Below are 5,926 nucleotides of genomic sequence, written 5' to 3'. Positions count from 1 at the left end.
CGATCGTCGGTATCCCTATACCTTGTTCAATCTTGTTACCGACAAGTCTCTTTACTCGTTCCGTAAATCATCATCCCGTGGCTAACTCCTTAGCCACATTGAGCGCATTATGATGATGGACTACCGAGTGGGCCCAAAGATACCTCTTTGTCACACGGACTGACAAATCCCAGTCTCGATTCATACCAACCCAACAGATACTTTCAGAGATACCTATAGTGCACCTTTATAATCACACAGTTACGTTGTGACGTGTGATACACCCAAAGCACTCCTACGATATCCGGGAGTTGCACAATCTCATGGTCTAAGGAAATTATACTTGACATTATAAAAGCTTTCGCAAACGAGCAATACGATCTAGTGCTATGCTTAGGATTGGTCCTTGTCCATCACATCATTCTCCTAATGATGTGATCCCATTATCAGTGACATCCAATGTCCATGATCAGGAAACCATGACCATCTATTTATCAACGAGCTTGCCAACTAGAGGCTCACTAGGGACACATTGTGGTCTATGTATTCACACATGTATTACAATTTCCGGTTAATACAATTATAGCATGAATAATAGAAAATTATCATGAACTAGGAAATATAATAATAACCACTTTATTATTGCCTCTAGGGCATATTTCCAACACTAGAGGTATTCATTGAGAGTCATATCATCCTATCTGTTTTCATATTGATTCGTAAGTAAATAAAAGTGTGATGATCATCATTATTAGAGCATTGCCCTAGTGAGGAAATAAAAATGGGGGAGGCCAAATGAGCCCACCATAATGAAAAAAATGAATAAGAGAAAAAGGGAGAAGGGACTCTGCTACTATCCTTTACCACACTTGTGCCTAAAGTGGCATCTTGTTCTTCATATAGAGAGTCTCATGTTATATCATTCATATGCTACTGGGAATCACTTTTTCATAAAATTGGCTTGTATATCCTCATGACGGGCTTCCTCAAATGCCCGATGTCTTCATGAGAAAGCAAGTTGGATGCACAACCCACTTTGCTTTAGTGGAGCTTTCATACACTTATAGCTTTTGTGCATCATTTGCATGGCAATCCCTACTCCACGCATCGATATCTATCGACGGGCATCTCCATAGATTGTTGGTACGCCTAGTTGATGTGAGACTATCTTCTCCACCTTTACCCCTTTGAAACCTACCACCATATTCTATTCCACCTTTATGCTATGTCCAATGGTTCACACTCATGTATTGCGTGAAGAATAAAAAGTTGATGCATATTGAAAAAGTATGATCCAATTGCTTGGCTTGGACACCATGGTGCTTGACATTTGTATTAATTTTGGTGAAGATGGAGCCATGCCTTGCTAATATAATAAAGATGGGTCGTACACTTTTAAAAATTAATGATTTTATGCTTATACCTATAAGTATTGATCTGTTAATATGTGTTAATTCATCATTTTCAATGAGCATACATGTTTTAGGTTACATCATGGATAACTTGTCTCATAAAAAATTCTATTTTTACAATCATCTACTTGAGAACGAGCAGGAATTAAGCTCGGGGATACTTGATACATCACCAAAGTATCTATAATTTTTAATTATTCCATGCTGATATATTATCATTCTAGAATACTTTTGGGTATTTATTTACCAATTTATATTATTTTTGAGAACTAACCTATTGCTCTAGTGCCTAGTGAAAATTGTTGTTTTCTGCATGTTTTTCACTTTTCAGGTTTTCCATACCAAACGAAGTCCAATTGCCGTGAAACTTTTTGGTGATTTTTTATGGACCAAAAGTACACCAACGAGCATCGGAAGAAGGCTCGACGCCTCACGAGGGACCCACAAGACAACATGGTGCGCCCTAGGGGGTCGCCTTGATAGCTTGTGCCTCCCTCGTGGCTCTCCCGACTCCGTTATTTTGCTTATAAATTTTCATCTACCCTGAAAACGCGAAGGGGAGTCCTGAAACACTTTTTACACCGCCGTAAGTCTCTCTCCGATGGGAGGCCATCTGGAGCTCTATTTTGGCACCCTGCGGAGGGGGATAGGTCACGGAGGGCCTCTTCATCAACCTTGTTGCCCTCACGATCATGTGTAAGCAATTCACCACAAACCTACGGGTCCATAGTAACTACCTAGATTTCAATCTCTCTCTCTCTTTGATGTTCAATACAATGATCATCGCATCTTTTCTTTGATCCATATGATGTAATACCTTTTGTGCGGTGCGTTTGTTGGGATCCGATGAATTGTGGGTTTATGTTAAGACTATTCATGATAAATATTTGAGTCACCTCTGAATACTTATATGATTCTTATGTGCATGATTATGATAGCTTCGGAATTCTCTCCAATCTATTGAAAAAGTTTGACCAACTAGATCAATATTTCTTTGATGAGAGAGGTGCGTTGTGGTAGGTTCAACCTGGCAAACTTTCTATATCCCGGTGACAGAAGGAGAAAAGATGCATCTTTGTGTTTTTGCTACTAAGGATAAAACGAGGTGGTTTATTCACGTTGCTAGAGTTCACTTTGCCTATGTAATGTCATTGTTCTCCATGCATTACTTTGTTTTACGTAATACTCTAGTTGCATGCTGGATAGTGGTCAATGAGTGGAGTAATAGTAATAGGTCTAGGCAGGAGTCATCCTATTTGTTTATGGACGTGATGCCTATATACAGATGACCATTGTCGTGAATATTGCATAACTATCCGCTTTTATGTCAATTGCTCAACAGTAATTTGTTTACCCATCGTATGTTATTTTTCATGAGAGAAGCCATTAGGGAAAGCTATGGCCCCCGGGTCTATTCACAACATATTGATAAAACCTTCAATACCTTTCTGCCATTTACTTGTTTTTATTTTATCTTGCTATCTACAATTATCTACACACCTCACTTGCTTGCAAATAACATGAGAAGACGATTGACAACCCACTTGCCCGCATTGGGTGCAAGTTGTTTGTTCTTTTGTGTGCAGCCGCTGAAGACGGTGGTGCTTGATATTCCTATTTGTTCGATAAACCTTGGTTTGATTAGTGAGGGAAATAATTACCCACATTGTGCTGCGATAAACCGTTCCTCTTCACGGAAGACTGATGACCCACAAGTGTAGGGGATCTATCGTAGTCCTTTCGATAAGTAAGAGTGCCGAACACAACGAGGAGCAGAAGGATCTGACAAGTGGTTTTCAGCAAGGTATTCTTTGCAAGCACTGAAATTATCGGTAACAGATAGTTGTGTGATAAGATGATTCGTAGCAAGTAACAATAGTAACAAAGGTGCAGCAAGATAGCCCAATCCCTTTTGTAGCAAGGGACAAGCCTGGACAAACTCTTATAGGAGGTAAAGCGCTCCCGAGGACACATGGGAATTTCTGTCAAGCTAGTTTTCATCATGTTCATATGATTCGCGTTCGCTACTTTGATAGTTTGATATGTGGGCGGGCCGGTTCTTGGGTACTGCCCTTACTTGGACAAACATCCCACTTATGATTAACCCCTCTCGCAAGCATCCGCAACTACAAAAGAAGAATTAAGACAAAGTCTAACCATAGCATTAAACTAGTGGATCCAAATCAGCCCCTTACGAAGCAACGCATAAACTAGGGTTTAAGCTTCTGTCACTCTAGCAAGCCATCATCTACTTACTACTTCCCAATGCCTTCCTCTAGGCCCAAATAATGGTGAAGTGTTATGTAGTCGACGTTCACATAGCACCACTAGAGGAAAAACAACATACAACGCATTAAAATATCGAACGAATATCAAATTCACATGACTACTTATAGCATGGCTTATCCCATGTCCTCGGGAAGAAAAGTAACTGCTCACAAAGCATAATTATGTTCATGACCAGAGACGTATTGAATAGCATCAAGGATCTGAACATATAATCTTCCATCGAGTAATCCAACTAGCATCAACTACAAAGAGTAATTAACACTACTAGCAACCTTACAAGTACCAATCGGAGTCGCGAGACGGAGATTGGTTAGAAGAGATGAACTAGGGTTTGGAGATGAGATGGTGCTGATGAACATGTTGATGGTGATGAGTCCCCTCCGATGAGAGGAGTGTTGGTGATGACGATGGCCACGATTTCCCCCTCCGGGAGGGAAGTTTCCCTGGCAGGACGACCCTGCCGTAGCTCTAGATTGGTTCTGCTCAAGTTCCGCCTCGTGGCGGCGGCGAATCCTCCCGAAAGCCTCCTCTCTATTTTTTCTGGAATGAAACCCTCCTTGTAGCAAAAGAGGGGAGCTAGAGGGCCAACAGGGAGCCCACAAGCCCCCTAGGCGCGACCAGGTGGTAGGCCGCGCCTAGCAGGCTTGTGGCCTCCTGGTGGCTCCCCTCTGGCACTTCTTCCGCCCAGTATTTTTTAGAAATTCCAAAATAATTCCTCGTTGATTTTCAAGGCTTTTGGAGTTGCGCAGAATAGGTATCTTAAACTTGCTCCTTTTTCAGGCCAGAATTCCAGCTGCCGGTATTCTCCCTCTTCATGCAAACCTTGCAAAATAAGAGAGAAACGACATAAGTATTGTACCGTGAAGTGTAATAACAGCCCATCAAGCGATACATATCAACATAAAAGCATGATGCAAAATGGACGTATGAACTCCCCAAGCTTAGACTTCGCTTGCCCTCAAGCGGAAACCGAGATCAGTAAACATGCCCACATGTTTAGAGAGAGAGGTGTCGACAAAACAAGATACGAACATGCAGGCATCATGATCATAATTAGAACAACAATATCATCATATAATCTCTTATGCAAAAGTGATAATTCCTTCACAAATTAAAGTATGGATCAAGAACCTTATTGAGAATTAACAACCAATAGCCTTTAGTCATTGAAGCAATTGCAGTTTATCATAACATCGAAAAGAGTCAAATAAGAGCTTGTAAAGCAAATACACATACTCAATCATTCTTTCGTCTTCTACAATTGCTAAAACTCACGTGATACTCATGAGATCAAAGTTTCAGTTGGACACAGAGAAAGATAGGGGCTTATAGTTTCACCTCCCAACTACTTACCTCAAGGTTAATGCCAACAATAATAATTCATGAATACTTACTTCTAAGTTGACATATGAATATAGATCTTTCCCTAGCACATGACGTTAGCCAAGATAAATGCGTAATAAGGAATTGGTGTAGATCACCATGAATCTTTCAAGGGAAAAAAGTAAAGGTACAAGATAGGCCCTTCGTAGAGGGAAGTAGGGGTTGTCATGCGCTTTTGAGGTTTGGATGTGTGTCTTCTTAGTGTGAAGGAACGTCGCTTTATATTGCCTCCTGTGATAAAGAACTTTATTATGCAGTCTGTCGCTTTTATGTCTTCCTCATCACAGGTTCGTACAAAGCTTATTTTCCACACACTAATAGATCATAGATATTTAGGGAGCAATTTTTATTGCTTGCACCGATGACAACTTACTTGAGGGTTCTTATTCAATCCATAGGTAGGTATGGTGGACTCTCATGGTAAAACTGGGTTGAAGGTTGATGGATGCACAAGTAGTATCTCTACTTAATGCGGAAGTTTTGGCTGATATGAGGTGGAAGCAAGCGTCACATGCTAAGGGATCTCTAGTCATATAATCATTGTTCGGAACCAAGCAAACATAATTCATTATGTTGTCTTTCTTGTCCAACATCTACTTCTAAGCATGCAATAGTTTAGTGAGTGTTCACAATCATAGATGGTGCCAAAGATGATATATTTATATGTGAACCTCTCTTTCTTTATTACCTCCTATTAATTGCAGCAATGATCAAGGTCTACGTTTGTCCACCCACAAAAAGTTTCAATCAACTTTCTTTTTATATGTGAAGCCGTCACTTCCCATAAGATCATTACATGATCTTTCATGCTTTTGTTCTTTTATCATTCTTTTCTTTAGATCATGGCATGAGGCAAGGCCCTT

This window comes from Hordeum vulgare, chromosome 3H (assembly GCF_904849725.1).
Source record: "Hordeum vulgare subsp. vulgare chromosome 3H, MorexV3_pseudomolecules_assembly, whole genome shotgun sequence".
NCBI classification, from domain to species: domain Eukaryota; kingdom Viridiplantae; phylum Streptophyta; class Magnoliopsida; order Poales; family Poaceae; genus Hordeum; species Hordeum vulgare.
The sequence above is the reverse complement of the archived record's forward strand: the minus strand, read 5'-3'. Positions refer to the sequence as shown.